Source organism: Neophocaena asiaeorientalis, unplaced genomic scaffold (assembly GCF_003031525.2).
Source record: "Neophocaena asiaeorientalis asiaeorientalis breed wild unplaced genomic scaffold, Neophocaena_asiaeorientalis_V1.1 scaffold119, whole genome shotgun sequence".
Taxonomy (NCBI): Eukaryota; Metazoa; Chordata; class Mammalia; order Artiodactyla; family Phocoenidae; genus Neophocaena; species Neophocaena asiaeorientalis.
The window spans coordinates 5,398,679-5,420,215 of record NW_020175821.1 but is presented as its reverse complement, the minus strand read 5'-3'; the positions used below and the strand labels follow the sequence as shown (position 1 = coordinate 5,420,215).

General features: G+C 35.2%; 1 protein-coding gene and 1 non-coding gene across 3 annotated transcripts in view; one reads left to right on the top strand and one right to left on the bottom strand.

Moving 5' to 3' along the window:
• Positions 1-21,537, top strand: part of SPRED1 (sprouty related EVH1 domain containing 1) — a 116,333-nt gene that overhangs the window by 7,807 nt on the left and 86,989 nt on the right. The gene's annotated exons all lie outside the window — the stretch shown is intronic.
• LOC112391301 (small nucleolar RNA SNORA70) lies at positions 11,474-11,608 on the bottom strand. The gene has a single exon (XR_003001465.1). It is a non-coding gene; the product is annotated as a small nucleolar RNA SNORA70 (small nucleolar RNA).

Here is a 21,537-nt window from a genome sequence, read left to right as displayed (position 1 = left end):
TAAGGAAAGGTGGGTAATTGGGAGAGCAAGGCCCAGGAAAGCGGAGTCTTGCAACTGTTGTACTGCTTGTGTCAGATACTGTCGTAGATTTAATCCTTCTAATGACCATGTGAGCCAAGTGTTATCCATAGTTTACAGATGAGATAACTGAGACTTAAGAGAGGTTTAGTAACTTGCCCACAGCCACGCAAGGGAGTAAGTGTTAGAACTGAGATTCAAATTGCACTGTATTTATGCTACACTATATCTCATATATTTAATGGCCAGACTGGATTTTGAAGAAAAAAACTAAGTTTGAAGTGATAGGTAGACAAGTAGAAGTGACAGCTGTTTTGAGGGACTGCAAGTTTAAGTTAAAGAGCATGTAGAGTGGAAGTGGGGAAAATCGAAAGATAGATTTTGATCAAAGAACACAGGCTCCAGAATGATAACATATGAGGGAAGATTAAAGTAGAAACAGGTTGTTAAAAGTAGAGGAACCAGGATCTGTTAGGATATTTAAAAAGGTCACCACTGTGGCTGTTCAAGTTGCTGGGTTGGTATCAGAAGTTGAGGTGGAGAGGAATCCTGAGCCAGCGCCAGTGTATTTTATAAGTGTGTAGGATGAGCTGCTTAGAGTGGGAGTATGAATACTGACATCTGCCCCTGCAATTTAAAGAGACAGGAGTAAGGGTTTTGGGATTGGAAATTGAAAAGGAGTATGTCAAGGGGAGGAGGATAAGAAAAGGGAAGGGCTTAGCCTGGAGGAGTTGAGAGTATTGGAAATGAATAGGATCTCATGTAATAATGGTCCTACCAAGAATGAGGGGTGTTGGGAATTAGGAAATAGAGAGGGAGACAGACATATGAATAAATTATCCAGATTTGGATTTTATTAAGAACTTTGTTTTCTGAGAGGCTGATCAAGATGTTGACTGATTTTGTAGGGCTTTATCCAAATAAATTATATGTCTTTGACAGAATGTTTTGTATTTTTTGTGTACTCCAATCCTAATGTGGTTAGAAAGGCCTTTTCAAAACAAAATTCACTAATTAAATTTCTACAATTAACATGGTGTTCATAATTAACATGATCCTGTGGTTACTACTGACTGTCCCATTAAGACTTTGGCAAATCATGTAACCTGTCTTTGTGCTTGATTCTCCATCTGTAAAACCAGGATAACATGGCCCTACTTCAGAACCACGTTAAGATAACACGTAACCTCCCCTCCCAATAACATTTTTTGATTAGAGATAAGAGAATATTAAAAATAACTTTTAGTTCTTGAGAAGAAAGGTACTATGTTCATGAAATAATCAGTGCTCATTTTCATTTAGCCTGAAGGTAGGGTTACTTTTAAAAAAGGATTATTGATCTGCTGGAAAAATTGTATTTCAGTTTAAATGTTAAAAAGCTGCTTTTCAGAAAAACTTAAAATTTAAACATTCCAACAAGCAAAAAAATAATTTAAATCTATATTGTGAACATTTTTAAAGCAATTTTAATACCTGAGCACATTTTGGAAGTACATATGAGTAGATTTGATGTCTCTCCATCAATTTCAGGGAAAAGCCATCTTTCTCAGAGTCGAATGAAGGAGGTTTCAAATTATATGGAGGGAAAAAAATCTACTTTCATGAGAGAAGGGGAGAGGAATTTTTTTTCAGGTTATTAAAGATTTAGACATTTAATTTTTCGCAACTATAATCAACTAGGATCCCTGTTAATAGGTGAGATAGGCTAGATCTGCTAGCTAGAAGTTCATTGCTTGTGGTTTAGTGCCGACTTTAATTTGGACAGCTAAAGGTCTGTAAGCTTATGTTTAGTTCATTTTATAGTCATCAACAGCTAAAGGAAAAATTTGTTTATATTTTGATTTAGCCTGATGTTTAGAATTATTATTCTGAAACTGTATCATTTGTTAATTCAAAAATAACAGCCTTAGATACGTAATTACTGAAACTTGGTTTACAAATCAAGATCTTTAATGAATGGAAATCAGGAACTTAAAAATACGATGATGAAAAATGTATATGCTTTTTCTCTTGAGAATTATTTGATCTAAAAATCCAAACTTAATTAACTTAGTAAAGGTTAAGAAAATATAGCAAATAACTTTAATAAGTAGCATATCAAATTAAGATATTCTTCAACTCTGCATTATGATTTTTTCAAAAAGGAAGGGGAGAGACAGGAGATGAATGAATAAGACAAGGTGACCTCTCTAATCATCTTAGTTTTCCTTAGCAGTTTTTCATCTTGATACTTCTGGAGAGAGCCAAACTTAGCTTCTAAGTCAGCCAAAAGAAAAAGAATGTATCTGATTTTATATAGACCCTATTATTGTTGAGTCTGAAACTGTGTAATGTGTACTAGGCCCCAGCATACATCAAATACAAGTCGTTAGATTATGGCTAACTTCTAGTCCCATTTTTGCATTTACGCCGTTTCAGATAGATTTAGCTAGGTACTTAGGAGGAGGAAAACTGAGCTGAATCCTTTTAACTGACTCTTACTGTCTGAATGTTTGTTTCCGCACCAAACTCATGTTGAAATCCTAACCTCCAGACACAATGGTATAATGAGGTGGGGCCTTTAGGAGGTGCTTAAATCATGAGGATGGAGGTTCCACAGAGATCCCTAGCCCCTTGCACCATGTGAAAAGTCCCTAGCTATGAACCAGGAAGAAGGCCCATACCCAGCCATGCTGGCACCTCGATCTTGAACTTGTCAGCCTCCAGAACTGTTAAAAATAAATTTCTGTTGTTTATTAGCTACCCAGTCTGTCGTATTTTGTTATTGCAACCTGAATGAACCAAGATGCTGACTTTTCTTTGTTTTGGGGAGGACAAGGAGCAATAATTACATCAAAGAAAGAACAAAATCAATTAAAAACCCAACATAGTTTTCAGTTGCTTCTAGTTCCATACAAATATATTTTACTTGTTTTAATAGTGTATGTATGAATATTTATTTTCACTGGATATACTTAAAGAATTTCTATGCTTATACATAGTTTTTTAGTAATCATTATTTTAATGCCTATAATAGTTCACCAGGTTGTACCATAAGTTTACATAGCTGTTTTCTTCTTAGTGAACACTTCAGGTGTCCAGCTCTTATAAGTAACATTGTAATGGGCATCCTTTCTGCATATAATTGTTTTTTTTCTGTTCAATTAATTTCTTAGGATGAATTTACAGGAGTGAAATAATTATGTCAAAGAATATAAGTGGCTTTTTAAATATTCTGGTTATGAAATGCTGCTTCCAAAAATTTGTATTTTTTCTGTTGTGGATTATTTATAAATGACATTCTCATATTTCTTAGATTCCATTTTTGTTCTTTAGTACCTTGTGGGTTTTTTTACATAGGTCCCAGTATGTAATTAAATGATAGATAATATTTGAGTTATTACCAGCATTGTCTTAAAATCATTTGATAGAATTAGTCTTCATAACAACTCTTTTAAATGTTATTACTATTACCACCATTTACAAAGATGAGGAAGCTGGGGCTTAGGAAAGTTGAATAGCTTAGCAAAGATTACATAGCTGGTGAAGACTCCAAAGCCTGTACCCTGAAACAGTAGCTTTTAAACTCTCGACTGTAACAGTAACAAATACTTTATACTGTTTGACAGTGTACATACATACATATATGCATTCATACACACACACAAAACCTTTTGTAAAACAGCTTGGACTTACTGTGATGACATAGGCTGACTTCTGTATTCTGTAGACTAGAATTATATATTACAGAATATTTTATTCTGTGTAAGAAGTTAATGCTGGTAAAGACCCTTGTAGTTAAAAGTACCCAGTTCTGAACTACAGTGCGTTATATGGGATATTGTCCTCTAAGGGTGTATCTCCTTATTGGTACCAAAGATTTACATTTATGTTCAGCTTATTATTTCATGAAGGAGATAATATGAAAAGGTATAGGATTCTCAGGGGGAGTGCATTTCAAGGTTGAGTTGTGAGACATTGTAGGGGAATTCAGATTTGAATTGCTGTAACTAGATTATAGATAATAAGCCTTACGTCATTGCTTCTCAGATTTCTTTCGGGGCACCAAAGTGCCCCGAATGTTAAGGGAGTGTATCCCAAAGCAGCCTGTAAGATTGTGTAATTATTTTGAAATCTAGTAAACTATCACAAAGATATCATGTGAATATTGCATTTTAATCAATAAGAGAGTTGTATTTTCAATATGAAATGTTTTTAGTCATTTATATTAGGAAAAAAAGAACTCTTAACCATGCAGTCTTTACGTATTTATATCCTATGGCATTATATGTCTCTAACTTGTACGACACATTCCTGGGAGAATGTGTACTCTGGTGAGAGGCAGCATTTTGGGTACATTAGGGTGTGTTGCTCAAGGGTAAGTCATGATTGTACACTGTAATTATAGCAGCTGCCATTTTCAAACAAAAAGTAGGAAGGTATGAATCCAGCAAACATTAATAGAAACTTTTTGAAGTACAAAAACAATATAATCACATTGTAGAAAACTTGGAAGACAACTGGAAATTACTCATAGAAGAAATTTTCTTTTTTGCACTCTTATTAAAAGTTTTATAAAGGCAAGAAATATATAGGAAGGATTTGAAATTTAAAATTTGTTGTTTCTCTAAAAACTTCATGTAGATCATACGATTTATATAGATAGTGAATTACCTGGGTCAGAAAGAATAAAATTATGCTAATTGGCACACTAAGAAATCTGCAAAGCTGTGTAGAAAAGAAAGAAAAACTCAGGTTCTAGTCTCAGTTTTGCCATTTACTTATGTGACTTAGAGCAAATCTTTTAGTGTCTAAGCATCTGTGCTAATGAAGACAGTAATCTTTTCTCATCCATAAATTACTTTTTGCCTGAAAATTGTATAAAAATGGATTTATGTATGTATGAGTTTTGATTTACTCACAGGGAAAGGTAGTGTTTTCTAGAGGATTGGGGGGAAGAAAAGAGAGGTAAGGCAGAAGGCAGAAAAAGAAAAGGTTCTAGCAAAACCTTAGGGAGAGGAGGAAAGCTGAGGAAAATGAACCTAAACCTTAGAATTGAAATGTCTGGGCCTGTTTGGGGAACTGAAGGGGATTGTACATCTAAGGAATATAGCTAAATTAAAGATTATATAACCTACATATTGAGAAGTAATGCAAAATATCTACATAGGTTATGTAACCTATATATCGAGAAGCTTTGCGAAATATCTACATAGTTAAAAATCAAACTGTGTATTAAATGCACTGGAAAGTGCCCTTTTAAAATATTGTTTTCAGTAAAACAAGTTCACAAGAATGTTGAGAACCTGAAGTGGGATGGGGGAGATCCGCTTTAAAGTGATCAGGGGATGGTAAATGAGAATTGGTTATACAAGACCCACTGTTTTTGAAAGATAGTTACTGTTGATATTCTGTCCATTATTTGAGCATGCTTTCCTTATTTCTTTATTAATGAAGGTAAATTATAAGAGTTTTCATAAGCTCATATATTAAAGCAGTGTTTGGTACGCAATAAGTGCTATTTGCCAGTATGCCTTCAGATACGACTGCAGTCTCTTACCTTATTTTCTAAGTATTTAAGTCTTTTCCTCGGTAGAAGTAATAACCTTACTATCTTAGTTGGGGAGGGATTCCTGCCTGTTTTTGTACATCTCCAGCCTTTGAAATCATTATAAAGCAATTGTAGAAAATATATTTTTACCACTAGGTTTTAATTCACTGTCTCACAGTTCTTTCCAAATGTTTCTATTACTTTATTGAAATACTTTTTTTTATCCTCTGCTGAAATTTTCCTTATTTCCATTTGCTACCGTTTGGGCCTTATCGGAGTTCTTTGAGAATCTAAAGCAGTGTTTCCAATAGAAGTTTCTGTGGTGAAGGAAATGTTCTGTTTGTGCTGTCCAGTATGATGCTCCTGTGTGGCTGTTTGGCTTATGAGTACTTGAAATGTGGCTTGAAGGACTGAGGAGCTAAAATTTTAATTTAAATTGCCACATGCTAATGATTCCTTTATCAGATAGTGCATATCCTGAGTGTTTCTAACCCTTCAGTCCCAGCAAATTTTTGAAACCAATGACATGGTCTCTATTCAATCTTAGCCAGTTTGTTGAAAAAAATTCTAATCTTTTAAATAGGGGGATAGCTAGAGGAAGTGCAGCATTTTCCAAAGTATGGAACTTGCCCCTGGTATGTAAGGTAATTTCAATTGTTTCACAGATGTGGCATTAAATTGACAAGTTACTCCTTTCTCAATACGTTTTGCATCTTAATTAAATTAAATTTTATTTTTTGCATGTTTGTTGTTTTTTTTTTTTGTTTGTTTGTTTTGGCGGTACGCGGGCCTCTTACTGTCGTGGCCTCTCCCGTTGCGGAGCACAGGCTCTGGACGCGTAGGCTCAGCGGCCATGGCTCACGGGCCTAGCTGCTCTGCGGTATGTGGGATCTTCCCAGACCGGAGCACGAACCCGCGTCCCCTGCATCGGCAGGCGGACTCTCAACCACTGCGCCACCAGGGAAGCCCTGTTGTTGTTTTTTAATAAGGAAGGAGTGATGTCAACCTCAGTCTCTGGTAGATAAGCCAATACTGTTTGGCTTTTACTATATTAAATTTTATGGGTACCATCTATTTATGGCTTGTGATAGTTTTTTTTTTTTAATTGGCTGTTGTGATTAAAACCTTTCCTTTTAGGAACAACATTTTTTGGATGATATATATGGTACACATATAAAGCAAAAAAGTAACGAAGGTCATGACTATCAAAACAAAATTGAGTTTGTGACATACTGATCTAGTGGAAGGAGAATTGGATTGGTAGGGAATCAGGAGCCCTGCTGTGCCACTAGTTTGCTGAGCAGGTCTCTGTCTTTTTTAGGGATGGTTTCTGCTTTAGGAGGTGGGAAAGAGGTTGGTTTAGAGTGAGAAGAGATTTTAAATCTTAAAATGTGTTTTATTCTGTAATAAATTATACCATTTTAGATAGTAGCTAATGTGTATTAAGCATTTTGCTGCGTGTCAAACATGAATTATGTCATTTGACCCTTCATTCCAAAGCAGGTTACAATTAACTCTCAATTCTTTTTTAAAAAACCTTTGGTGCACAGAATTAGACTAATCATTGTCTTGGTTCATACTGTCATCATTGGTCTATATATGGACCTCTGTAGTCTAGTAATTTTACTTTTTTATTTAATTGACAAATACCCACTCACAGTACAATCCAAGAATCAGGACAGTGATGATTACTAAAATGTACCTATTGTGCTTCTGTTATATTCCTTTTATCTCTTCTTAGAGGTTACTCTATCCTGAGTTGTGTATTTACCATTTATTTCCTATTAAAAAAACTTTACCATATATATTTGAACTCTCTAAAAGGAATATACTTATGTAAATATCAACTCCTGAACTTGATTTTTTTTTTTACACTCAGTAATAGTAAGATGTGTCCATTCTTTTTGCTATAGTTTTTTGTTCATTTGCCCTGACGTATAAGATTCCATTGTGTGACATTACCACAATATAGACAATCTGTTGTCTAAGGATATTTGAGTTATTTTCAGTTATTTCCTATCATGAACATTACCACTGTGAACATGTTTGTAATATGCTTCTGATGCATATATGCTAAAGGTTCTCTTTAATATATATTTAGGAGTAAAATAGTTGGATTTAAGTTATGTTGTAAATTTTCAAGTTTATAAGGTAATGCCAAACTGTGTCCCCGCATAGTTCCAATTTGTACTCCTACTGGCAATGTAAGAGAATGGGTATAAAAACTGTATTTTTATAGCAGATAATGACATTTGCTAAAATTTTTTGATTGCTTACTATGTGCCAGACACTGTTCTCAGTGCTTATATGAATTAATAAATTCTTAAAATCCCACAACCACTCTATTGGGTACTGTTACATCCATTTTATAGATGAGGAAATTGAGGCATGATGAGGTTAGTTAGTAAATGACTGTTAGGATTCAAGCTTGGTTAGGTCGGGATGCAGAGTCCAGCCTCTGAAATGTTGTGATATTTTACCTCTCCAAATGCATATCTGTGCATTCACCTCTTTCCTTTTTTCCCCTGTCCCCATCAATTTCTTGGCCTTTATGTGCTTGTGATAGTGAGTGTTTGTTATTCTTTCCTTATATTATTGTGTATTGTCCATTGTATAGTCTTCCTTTAAAAAGCAATTTCTTAGAAAACCTGAGTTTCCTAGAACAAGTAAGATGGCTCAGATGATATCTAGCATTTTTGGCTCTAGTATTTTGTAATTTGACATAATCTCCTATATATTTCATATTTTCAGGGTAATCTTATTCACATTTTCTCTTTTTAAATATTAAAATGTGAAACAGTTTAGTGTACTTTATTTCACTGTATAATTTTATTTAAAGTTAATTCTTTATTTTTTAATAGAATCTTTTTAATCTATTAAGTAGTTAAAAAAAATTCTGGCGTGGACATGAATGTATACTCATCTCCACATAGGCTTTTGTATGTACATCTCTTGTACTGAATGAAATTTTTTCCTTTAACATTTGTAGGTATTGTTCTTGAGGTAGTTTATTTATTAAGCCAATCATCTTCGTAATCTGCTGGATGCTTGGTAGATGTTTTGTTTTTTGTTTTACCTTTTAGGTACTGAGTTAAGATGAAGTGTTATTTTAAAATTCAAATTGTAGTGATAGATGAGAAGTTATTTGCTTAATGTTGAATGACAAAATTCTTGACCCAATAATATACACCTAATTATCCATATATCTTGCCAAAGTAGGGTATTATCTAAACCGCAGATGTTAAAGTGTTTAGGTTCTGTAAAAATAGTATTTAGAACTGTTTCAGTAAAGAAAAGTCTGTTAATTCAAATCTGTTATGTGTGCGCTGCACATTTAGTGGTAGTTAAATGTTTTCGGTGCAGTGGGCCCTAAAGGATCAATCACACGTGTGTTGGAGTGGTAGGCTGATACAAGCAGCCAAACAGATGGAGATCAGAATGTTGCAGCATTGCTTATTAGTCAAATTTAGTCCTTCTTCTGGATTTTACATTGCTCTTAGGTTTGGCACAGTCATTAGTGTTGATACTGAATGAAACAGCTACAATAAATGTTTATTGAGCCTTTCTTATATGCCAGAGAAAGGATTGGAAACTAACCTTTTTGAGATCCCAGGTGTTAAGCCTGTAGGCTTTGGGGATGTAGATGAGTAAAATCTGGGTCTTTGCCTTCACAGAGTTCTCAATCTGCTTTTAGAAATACATGATTGGTTCTTTGGTAATGAAGGACTTGATTCTCTGCTAGGGGAAAATACAGTTGTCCCAGAAGAGTGAGGAAAAACATTGAAAGTAAAAATTACTTCATTTTGAAGAGACATGTTTACATGTTATGTGTAACTTGGTGTATAGTTCAGTAGTCTTGTGATCTGACAAAGTAGCTATAGTCTTGTCTTTCAGTTCACTTTGAAGTAGGATAGATTGTGTAAGAGAGGCAAAAGATTTAGTGTCTTAACAACTTAGAGCTAAGGGTAGATGATTACTGTGAACTCAGTCTTTTTATAACTTTAGACTTTATATATTATAAAGTTCTGTATATTAACGTTTATTTATAAGATGTGAATGATTTTAGTCTTTTCTTTTTAAAAAATCATGTCTGACTAGCAAGAGCTTTGAAATGAGTAATTTGTAATTGTTTAGCCCAGTTGGGTCAGGCTTTAGTGTAAGAGCATGAGATATGTCGTTCAAAGACAGATAAATGGTTCAGACTGCCTAAATTTCTGATAGGAAGACTAAGGGGCATTTTAGGTGAAGTATACAGTTGTGGTTCCAAACTCCTCACATAACTTGTCGTGAACCTACTGTAATTTTTCTCTGTTTCCTCTTAATTATTTGTATTAAAAATTGGAGATTTTATGGGCAGAGATGTCAAGGTAGAAGCACTGAAGGGATTACATGAATATGTAGGTCTGTCATTGCCTCTTACCAGCCTGCATAATCTTGAGAATTTTTTCACTATTATATACTAAAGAGCTGCTCAAAGATATGTGGCAGTTATTGGTAAAACAAGTATAAGCTAGTCTTCCTCACATTGCTGTGTTTCTTCAGAAATTCATGTGTGTTTATATAATCTCACTTTGAAATAATTTTAGACCTACAAAAGAATTTTTTCCTACAAAAAAGTAGGAAAAAATATCCAAAGAATATCCATATATTCTTCAACTGGCTTCCCAAAATTTTAGTATCTTACATAGCCAAATCAGGAAATTAACATCGATGTAATATTATCTACTGACCTTACTTCAACTTTCATCAGTTCCATAATGTCCTTTTTCTAGTTCAGGATACAATCCAACTTTGCATATTGTATTAAGTATTCATGTCTCCTTAGCCTCCTTTAATCTGGAATAGCTCTTCGGTGTTTCTTTCATAATTTTGAAACTTTTTTGAAGAGTACTGGCCAGGTATTTTATGGAATGTTCTTCAGTTTGCATTTGATGCTCAGTCTTGATTAAATTGAAGTTAAACATTGTGGGCAACAGTACTATAGAGTGAAGGTGTCCTCATGCTTTAGGAGGTCTGTGATGGTGATATATCCCATATGATGATACGAAATTTGATCATTTGGTTAAGATGATGCCTGCCAGTTTCTCACATGGTAGATCCTTTATGTAATAAGCATCTTCTGGGGGGTGATACTTTGAGATTATGTAAATATCATGTTTCCTATTATACATTTGCTCACTATTTTTAATGTCTGTTTATGAGTCTTGTCTATAACAAATATTGTGATGTTTGCCAAATTGGTGATTTTGTTTCCATTATTCCTTTCATCTTTATTAATTGGAATTCTATAGATAAGCTTTCTCTTCTCCCCACCATTTATTTATTTATTATTTATTTCTATTAGTATGGACAATAGTCCATTGCTGTCATTATTTTGATGCTCTGTTGTCCCAGATTTGGCCATTGGGAGCCCCATCAAGTTGGCTTCTGTGCCTTTTGACATGTTCCTTCGTTTTTTGAGCACTTCCTTTTTGTTTTCCGTTTGTTTAAAATTTTTTTTTTGTTTTTTGACAGGGAAGTAGGATTTATTGGTGGGCATGAGCAAGGAGGGGACACTGTTAAGGCTGTCATGAATGCAGGGCCCACCATTTGTCCAGGGGCCACAATTAGGCATGTATTTGACCCCACACCCATCCGGGATGAGCCACTTTTCTGCTACCCTGTTTTCAAATTCATCTGCAGTCAACTTAGTAAATCCCTACTTCTTGGAGATATGGATCTTCTGGCAGCCAGGGAACTTGAACTTGGCCCTGCAGAAGGCCTCAATCACATGCTCCTTGCTCTGCAGCTTGGTGCGGAGGGACACGATGACTTGGCCAATGAGGACCCTGGCCCCTGTGCCCTGGGGCTTTCCAAAGGCACCATGAACACCTGTCTGGAGCCTAGATAGGGACAGCATGCCAGTCATGAATGGCCACTGGAAAGGGCTGTCTCCAAGGTCCGTTTGGGCAACCCATAGAGGCAACAGGCTGCATACACTACCGAGGAGGCTGCTGTTTGCAGCCATTGCACACGGGGCCCCCATGGGGAAAAGGGCGCGGTTGGCTTAATTGACTGCAGATGAGCACTTCCTTTTTGGCTTCACAAGATGTTCTAGGCTCATTTCGTATTTTCCCTGTCACAGCTGTAGAGTCATCCTATTTATCCAAGGAACTCTGGTTTCTTTTATTGGAGAATTATATTTAGAAACTATTATCTGAGTGGTAGGTGTGCTTATTGGCATTAGGGTGATGCTGGTGGTACTAACCCCATTTTACAGATGAAGAAAACTAAGCTGAAAGTTAAAAGTCTTGTTCATAACAGCCAGGTAAAAGAGATATAGTTGGGACATAAACTCAGGCCTTCTCTGTCCAAAGTCCGGGTTCTTTCTACTTACTCTCCTATATCACTGTAATTCCTTCCTTACATTTGTCTTTTCTGTTAATTCTGTTATTTGTCTTTCCTGGCACGGACAGGGCACACTTTAGTTCGTAATATTCAAGAAAATTATTAAACATTATAATAGGTATAGCTGTTTCAAAACATAAAGTAGTCATTACAGTCCCAAAAATATTATATTCTTGCTATGGTTAAGGCAGTATGCTAGACATTGGTAGTATCTGAATATATGTTTTGGGAGGACATTGTGCTGAGAATGTTTACTATGTGGCATTTTTTTTTCCCCTCAATAGTTAAGGGGTTGAGGTAGGTGGTATGGCTATTGTAAATTGATTAATTATCCATGGCTCTCAGCCTTAGCGCCATCTTCTGAGAAACCTCCGCCCCATGAGAGCAAAGTGGAGGAAGAAACGCATGTGCAGGCTGAAGCGCAAAAGAAGAAAGGTGAGGCAGAGGTCCAAGTAAACTCGTACCCGTGGAGGCCACGGGAACAGAAACAAAGGGCAGCCAGGGGCCAGGCAAGCTGGTGCAAATTGTCAGACTGCCTGCCTCCTGTCTAGAAGATGTCTCAACGAATCTGGAACATCCATGGCCATTACGATCGCTTCACCCACCTTCGAGAGACCCACCTTGCTCGTATCAAAATGGTCCCCTTTTGGTCCTTTGCCCTGGACCTGTGATGTTCTGGACTAGTTCTGTTCTCAGTTGTGGCTGAGAATGTAACGTGTACAATAAATCATCTCTTTTGCTGTCTTAGCTGAAGAAAAATAAGTTGATTCATTATCCATGAATCCAAATGGCTGATTTATATATTATATATAAATTATGCTAAATGAATATATAGTATTTAGATTAATATATAATATTTATGTGCCTCCTTTTAACACATTGCCACTTAATTTAGTAATATTATGCAACCATATATGATATCTGTTTGCTAAACACACTTACGTAAACATTTTATGTTGTCGCTTTTAATTCTTACAGTAGCTTCTTGAGTCGATACTATTTTTCCCATATTCCATGTAAGCAAAGAGACTTAAGTGATTTGCCTAAGATCATAAAGTTTAATAAGTATTATAAAGTGGTTTTAAATCCAAGTTTTATACTGCCTACTGTGTGCAGTACTGTTTCTGTTATATATGTATTCACGCTCTTTCAGAGTGTCTGTTAGTTGTCATGTTGAGGGTTTGATGAACAAGTTTATTCTGTATACCTCCATGGGGGATTTTGAGTTCATTCTGCCAAGATTGGAAGCCTAGTTCTGTCACTTACCAGTTTTGTGATCTTGGACTTTTGTAAATCATGTCTGTAAAATGAGGATAATAATTATATGTTTTGGAAGACTATTGTGAGGATTAAATGTAATCCATGTAAAACATTGAACTGTGTAAATAGCAAGTACTGAAGTGTTAGCTATTAATAGTAGTAGTAGTAGTAGAAGTAACTAATACGTTGCAAAGAAACTTTAAAAGTTCATACTGTAGAATAAATACTAAGTATTAATTGACAAATATTTATGATGGACTACCTGGGATAGTTTTACACGTCTTGGATAGTTCATGGAATCAAAGAAATTTAGAATGAGAAAGGATTTCGATTAAATAGCATCTTGTCTCTTTAAGTGTTTTGGATGAGGGTATTAAGGCCTGGAATGATAAAATAGTTTGCCCAAAATGTTACAGTTGCATTTTATCAGTCTCAGTGGAAACTTTGATTTTTGACTGTTAATGCTGTGTTTTTTCCACCGTAGATTTTTTTCCCCAATATCTGTAAAGGGAAATAATTTTTTTAGGGATGTCATCCTCTTCTTTAGTTTTAGGAATCATTGATACCAGTAATCAACAGTAATGCCTAAAATATAGCTAATATAAGTTGGAAGAGAAATATCTGATTTGCCTTTTTAAAGGGATTTTAATCAGAATATCTTCATTAATAGGAACAACAGGTAAATGAAAAAGCATCTCTGAAAGAACAGTTCACATCCTTATGCTAGTCAGCAGGATCTTGGTAAGAAATAGTTTATTTAGCTTGTGGGTGAGTTGTTTATTTAATTTTTAGAAAAGTAAAAGATGCAAAGAAGGTAACGGTCATGTAGATTCTTATCATCCAACGTTAATCACTGTTAATCGACTGTCTTTGTCCCAGGTTTTTAAAAAAAATCCATTATTGTTTTTGTGATGGTAATTATAGTTGAGTTAGGCTACTAAATCTATTTTATCTAAAAATAGATGAGATGAAAAATGTGATATTTTAGCCTCAGTTATTTAGGACATTTGGTTGGGCACTGTATTCAGGAAGTTAATGAATCTGTATGTGGACCAGCAAACTACATTTTCTTTTGTAAGCAAAACCAACTGTTTGCAAAACCAAACGAGAACGAGTAAGTGCAAATTATTTAGCATCTCTTACAACTAAAAGGACTACTTAGAATGTGAGCTCTTGACCATCATTCAGGAATGTGGCTGTAAATTGGATGGCACATTGAAGGAGAAAGCAGTGAACTGCTTTGCCTAGTGAGTGAGCTTAGCCCATCACCTAACATCCATATCTAAAAAGTTGTTATTTATTCTTTTCCCACACACACATAGCCATTGTGACAAATTCATAATCTACCAGTATGATGAGATATTTCGAAACTAGGTTAGATGAGGAAGAGTCATAGGAACTTGTCATGTTGAGCTTGGGAAGAGTTGATCAGCAAAAAAATGTTAGCTATCTCCAGATGATTAAAAACCTCATAAAATATTTGGAGTAAACTTAGATTCTCTTATTCCTGAGAATAAAACCAGGTGGAGGTTAAAGGGTGGGGATGTAAATTTTTGTTTTATGAAAAAGACAACTTCCTAATGATATGAGTTGGCTAATGGAATGGACTGTCTCGTGAAGTTGGGAGTTTCTCAACTTGTTATTTTCAAACTGAGTTAAAAAGAATTATGATCATCAGTGTGGATCTTTTCAAAACGCATCTTTTCTTTAACCTGTGTTGTGTGTTGTATTAGTCTATGTCTTTCAGGTTCCTTATAACTGCTTAAAAGTTCTATGCTTTTTAATTTTTATACGCTTAGTACACCACTCTGATTTGAAGTTTCCACCTTCTGAAAAATGCACATTTTTCTGTATAAAAATAAAATGCATACCTTTGGAGAAGTACCTCACAGTTTGAGATGTATGGATGAAGAAAAAATCATCTGTTAATCTTTTGGTTTAAAGGAAAGCACACATACTCAATTCATGTTCACTTATAGGAAGTTCCTGAAAATTTTAAATGTAAAGTTCCTACCCATTTCAACATACCTTCCTCTTTAGTAGATGCTGTGCGCTCTTATAGGGCAAAGAAAGTATGTTTTTGTGGCTGTTTTAAATTTATCTGTGGAATATCTATATGAATTTTATCTGTGGAATGAAAAAGCTTTCACTCCTTGATGCTTTCGCCAGCATTACTGAGATCATACATGTTCCCATGTATACATCTTTTTGGAAATAGGTGTGATTTTACTATATGTTCATTAAGCAGTCCTTATTCTGCTCAAGCTGTGTCTGATATAAAAGCTGCTGACCTAGATAGATAAGTGGTATTAGACTGGTTTGAGTTTTTGGATATTAGAAACACTTGAAAATTCTTATCTATGCCTATTTCCTAATACTAATGAGAAATATATTCTCTATATCTTAACTATACTCTTATTACAGATTTTAAAATGAAAGTTTATAGATTATAATTTGTTTGTTGATTAAAATTTGGCGATGGTTGTTTAACTTGATGATTAAAGTTTGGCGATGGTTGTTTTATTTCACCATTCCCTGTTTTTAATTTCACATGAGGACCGTGGCTTGTAGGTTGGTAGGAGCCTTACTGGCATGCTGTTTTTGTTTTGTTTTTTAAACTACTGTGTATGAGGACCACGATGCTGATTTAAATCCAATGTTGCTCATAATTGAAAAGCATCTCCTAAGTTTTAGTGGATTTCCATGAGGTATACTAGGTTGCTGAACATTTTTGGGGTCAGGGGATGGAGTGGTATTGGGCTTTATATAAAGGGTATGTTGTCAGGGTGGACATGGTTACTTTGTGAAATTAGGATTACAGATTTGAGACTTGTTTCTCTGCAGAAGGGGGAGTCATGATTGTGGAATCATTTTTTTAAGTAGATGCTCTGACCTTATATTTAGACTTATAAAATTGTAGAAAAATGGAAAATATAACTGATAAAGAATATTTTTTCCAAATACTATTCTTACTTTTACATAAATGAAGCTGGAGGTAAAGAGCGAATTTTTTTTTTACTTTCTAGTCACAGCTATAAGTTGTGGAGCAGAACTAGAACAGCATGGGTTTTAAATCCTTGCTCAGTCACTTCCAAAGGACGTAAGTTACTTAACCTCTTGAAACTTTAGTTTCCTTATCTGTAATATAGAATAACACCATTTTGCAGGGTTATCATCAGGATTAAAGGTAAGTCCCAAATAGATTAGGCATATGGTAAGATCTACGTAAATGTTTGCTATTAAATGTTTATTATTAGACCTTGAATTGCTTTGTTTCATTTTGGTACTTTTATTGTTTTTGTGATTATAAAGGAAGAGAATAAAGGTAACCTCTAACTCTGCTACTAAGGGATAGCCGTGATGACATCATGTTGTGAAGTTTTCCAGGTTTTTTTTTTAAGGTGTATTATTCACATTTTATCTTTTTATTTCTCTAAAACTGAGTCTTAGGGCTTAGCCTCTTATCATGAATGAAATATGTAGTTCTTGCAGGGTTTTGAGCAAGAGTCATGTGACCTGACTTATGTTTTTAAAAGATCACTCAAATGTTCTTGGCTTCTAAATATACTTAGACACTTTTTTTTTGTTGTTACCTTCTTTTTCCCCAAAAAAGTCCACTGATATTTTAAACTGAATTTCCAACAAATAAACAGAATTTACATAGAATTATCATCTTTAGAAAATATACAGTAAAATGTCCTTTTATTCACTCAGGTCCTTTATCCTCTTCATTAAAGTTTTACAGATTTCTTTATATTGATCCTACACATTTTAGTTTAGTAATTTTATATTTTTTTATTGTAGATTGGGTCTTTTTGTATTGTAATTTCTTAATTCACTGGTAAATAAGAAAGCCAGTTAATTTTTTAATTATTTCTTATATCCAACTGCTACACTGCACTTCTTTTTTTTTTTTTTTAACAGACTTTATTTTTGTAGAGAAGTTTTAGGTTCACAGCAAAATTGAGTGGAAGGTACAGATTTCCCACATACTGCCTGTGCAAACACATGCCTATCTGCTACCACCGTCAACATCCCCCACTAGAATGGTACATTTGTTACAGTTGATGAATCTATGTTGATGATATATCATTATTACTCAGAGTCCATAGTTTACATTAGGGATTACTCTTGATGGTGTAGCGTATTAATCACAGTTGTTTTAAATTCTTGGGTTGATAATGCCAACATCTCTGTCATATCTGAGTCTGGTTCTGATGCTCTGTCTCTTTAAATTGTGTTTGTTACCTTTTAGTATGCCTTGTAATTTTTTCTTGATAGCCGGACATGATGTATTGGCTGAAAGGAACTGCTGTAAATAGGCCTTTAATAATGCGGTGGTAAAATGTGAGGGGGGTAGGGAAGTGTTTTATAGTTCCATTATTAGGTCTTCTTTTCCTCCAGCTTTAATGAGTTATAATTGACAAATAAAAATTGGTTATACTTAAGATGTACAGTTTGGTGTTGATATTCACATATATTATGAAATAATCACCACAGTCAGTGTAATTAACATATTTATCACAGCATATAGTTATCTTTTTTATTTTTCTTTCTTTTTTCTTTTTGGTGGTAAAAACAGTTAAAATGTACCCTGTTAGCAAACTTCAAGTGTATAATACAGTATTGTTAATTATAATAACATTGCTGAACATTTGGTCTCCAGAACTTAGTCTTTGTGATCCTGTGTCTCTGGACTGTGAACTTCTCAAATGCTTCTTTGTTTCTCCCTCACCCCTCTTAGGTAGGACAAGATGGCTGGAGTGGGCTGTAGCTGGGTATTTATTTACCTTCCCTTAGGTCAGTTAGGTTCTGATACAACTTGAGGAGGTTAGACTCTGGTTAAATAATTTCTCCCAAGGGCAAACTTTGTTAAGAACAGTGTGCTCCATGTATTTCAAAATGCTTCCTTTCCCCCTTCTAGAAATATGAGGGGATTTTTCTCTCATATTCACTGTGAGGAATTGGTAGAGTACCAAGAGGTAAAACTCACAAAAGTGGGGGGGCATTTCGATGACTGGGTCCCCTCGGAGTTTTTAATCTCAGAATTGTCCACACTGAGCCTCCAGCAGTTCATCAATTATAGCTTAGGTTCCCCTACCCCAGCACTGTTTCCCAAAGAGCTCTCTGCTCTTGCGTTTCTGTTCCAATAAATTGTCATTCTCTGTATTCATCTGCCTGGCTTTCCAAGTTTGGGGGCCGTGGTTTGCCCTGTGACCTCACTTCTCTTATGGACCTAAGAAGTGTTGTTGATTTTTAAGTTTGTTCAGCTTTTTACTTGTTGTTAGCATAGATTGGTGGCTTCCAAGCTTCTTATGGGCTGTTCTGGAAACAGAAGGTCTTCCTTATTTTTCTAATAAATTTGCCTGTTTTTTTGGAGGGGTGGGCTGTGTCGGGTCTTATTTGCGACACATGAGATCTTCATTGTGGCATGCGGGATCTTTCATTGTGGCATGTGAGCTCTTCGTTGTGGTGTGCTGGCTTCTCTGTAGTTGTGGCGCTCAGGCTTCTCTCTAGTTGTGGCATGTGAGCTCTGTAGTTTGTGGCACGCGGGCTCTCTAGTTGTGGTGCGTGGGCTTAGTTGCCCCGCAGCATGTGGGATCTTAGTTCCCCCACCAGGGATAGAACCCACGTCCCCTGCACTGGAAGGTGGATTCTTTACCCCTGGAATACCAGGGCAGTCTCTGCTTGTGTTTTTTTAGATAAGCAATCATATGATCTACAAATAAGGATAATTTTTAAATCAATATTTGTATTTCATTTCTCTTTTCCTTCCTCACTCCTCTTTAATCATATAACTGCAATATTAATTTTTTTAACTTCCTCAGTAATGTCCTATAACTGGCTATAATAGAAGCATCTCAGGTGTTTCACTTAGAGGTATGTAATAATCATTGAGTTTTTAATAGCTTTTACCATGTTAGGGAAGTATTTTTCTAATATTTCTTTACCAAGAATATTTTCAAGAATTAATGTTGAATTAAAAAAAAATTTTTTAAGGCATTGTTCAAGGTAGTAAAGTTTTTCTGAAAGTGTTTCTTCATTCCCAGATTAGTTCCCTTTTCAGCATTTGAATCTTGGGCTGCAAACTATGTAAAAATAGTATCATCCTACTTTATTAAATTTATCAAATTTATATTTAAAACTCTGCTCCTGCTGTTTCTATGTATTTATAGTGCACATTATTATGTTGCTATTCGTATTGTTTCTCATGCTATTTAATAATGCAATTTAGATGGTGAACTCCTTGAAGAAAAAAGTGCCCTTTGCATAAAGTAGTCTTCTATCAAGAAAACCACTCTATCCCTTCCTTCACTGTTCCCCTTCTTTCTAATTTACCTCTGTTCATCCTTCAGCTCTCATCGGATCCAGAGTGTACTTATTTCCTGGGTAGACAAATCACTCTGAGATCTGAGGTAGTCTTCCCTGAATGACACATAGTTGAGACAAATTTTATATCTTTTGAGTTTTGCTAGGATTGTAAGAATGTACTTGCTTGCAACTCTCAGTGTCATTAGAGTTGGTTTCGGAGGCTCTTAGGCTTACCTGTCTCAAGTCAAAATTACTTGACCACAAGGGTACAGGGGAATGACGTTTCTGGAGGAAGGGAGCTCAGAGGAGGAAGGTAGAGGAAGCTAGGGGAAATTTCCTGTTTTAATCTTGTTTAGTACTAAAAATTGTATAAAACATTTTATTGTCTTCATGGAGGTTTATCTATGTGCACATTTAAGTTAGAAGTCAAATTGGAGGGTTTTGTATGTTTTTCTGTTCATTCAACAATTACATACATATTGAGCACTTACTATATCTCAGATAACATTCTAGTGAACAAGGAAAACAGTGTCCCTGCTCACATGGAACATAAGTCCTAAAGAAATAAGTAAATGAGGGACTTCCCTGGTAGTCTAGTGGTTAAGACTTTGCCTTCCAATGCAGGGGGTTCGGGTTCGATCCCTGGTCGGGGAGCTAAGATGCCACATCCCTCGGGGCCAAAAAACCAAAACATAAAACAGAAGCAATATGTAACAAATTCAATAAAGACTTTAAAAATGGTCCATGTGAAAAAAAAAATCTTTAAAAAAAAGAAAGAAAGAAGTAAATAAGATAATTTCAGATAGTCATAAGCATTATGAGGAAAAGAAAACCAGGAAAAGAAATAGAGTGTAATAGATAAGGGTAGAGGGAAGCTGGATGTTGGGGCTAGTTTAGATTGGGTGAATCTAATTTGGGGAGGATTCATGTTATCTAATGCTTAAGGAGGAAGCCAATAGAATATCTCAGGGGAGTCTCCAAGTAAGTGCAGAGGACCTGGGGTAGAGGGAGACTGTTTAAAGCGTGGGAAGAATGCTGTTATGGTTGGAGAGAGGTATCAGAGAGGTGTTGTTTTGTAAGTCATGCTAAGGAGCTATTAAAGGACTTTAGATTGCCAAGATATTTTAACTCAGTATTTTAGTTCTGACTGTTGAATTCTTGAGTTAGTGCTTTCCTTTGGAACTTTAATTTTTAAGATTATCTAAGGCCTAATACTAGAGTAACCTGTCTGACTATATTGCCTGAAGTGATAGGAAATAAATTATTCTAAGTAGAATTTATAGTGACAGATTTTCAGTTCTAATGTGTTCAAAATTAGATTAGTTTTATAGTTTATTAATATTCTGAATAAGTAGTTATTCCTAAATACAGCTACATGTCAGGACTCTATAAGAAATTTAAAATACAGCTTTCCTAAGCCTCATCCTTTAGGAATCAAGGGAGTAGACCAGTAGACCTTGGCAGCCTGTGTTTTTTTAAAGTTCTCCAGATAATACTCACAGAATGAGCCAACCCTTGGACATGAGTTTAGGAACCTCTGAACCAGTGGAATTTTTATCTGGAGCAAGTTTGGCCATGATTCCTGGTCACTCATGTGGTCATTATTAAATGAATTTGTTGGGATTTTACATGTTTTGTGTTTCGTGTTTAAGAGCAAAGTGTATTCAGCACTTTGAAATGAAAAAAATGTATTAAGGTGACATTTAGTTTAGGGAATTAAGGATAAAGTACTAATTGGTTAATTGCTGTTTCTTATTTCTCGCATTGTGTAGGAGATGCCAAATGCTATGTTTATCGCATAGTGTTTTAGTTAAAAAGAGAGATGAATGCAGTGGTTAAAGTGGATAAAAACAATTTTTATTTCGGTTGAACTAAAGATTCATTATTTATTTAAAACAAAAGATGAAAACTGCAGGTGAAGCCAGTCCACATATAAATGAGCCAGTATTTAAGAAGTCAGGGGACTTCATATAGGCAGGATTTCCAGGTTCTCTAAAAAGATCAAAACATTCTCGTAATACTGAGCTTGC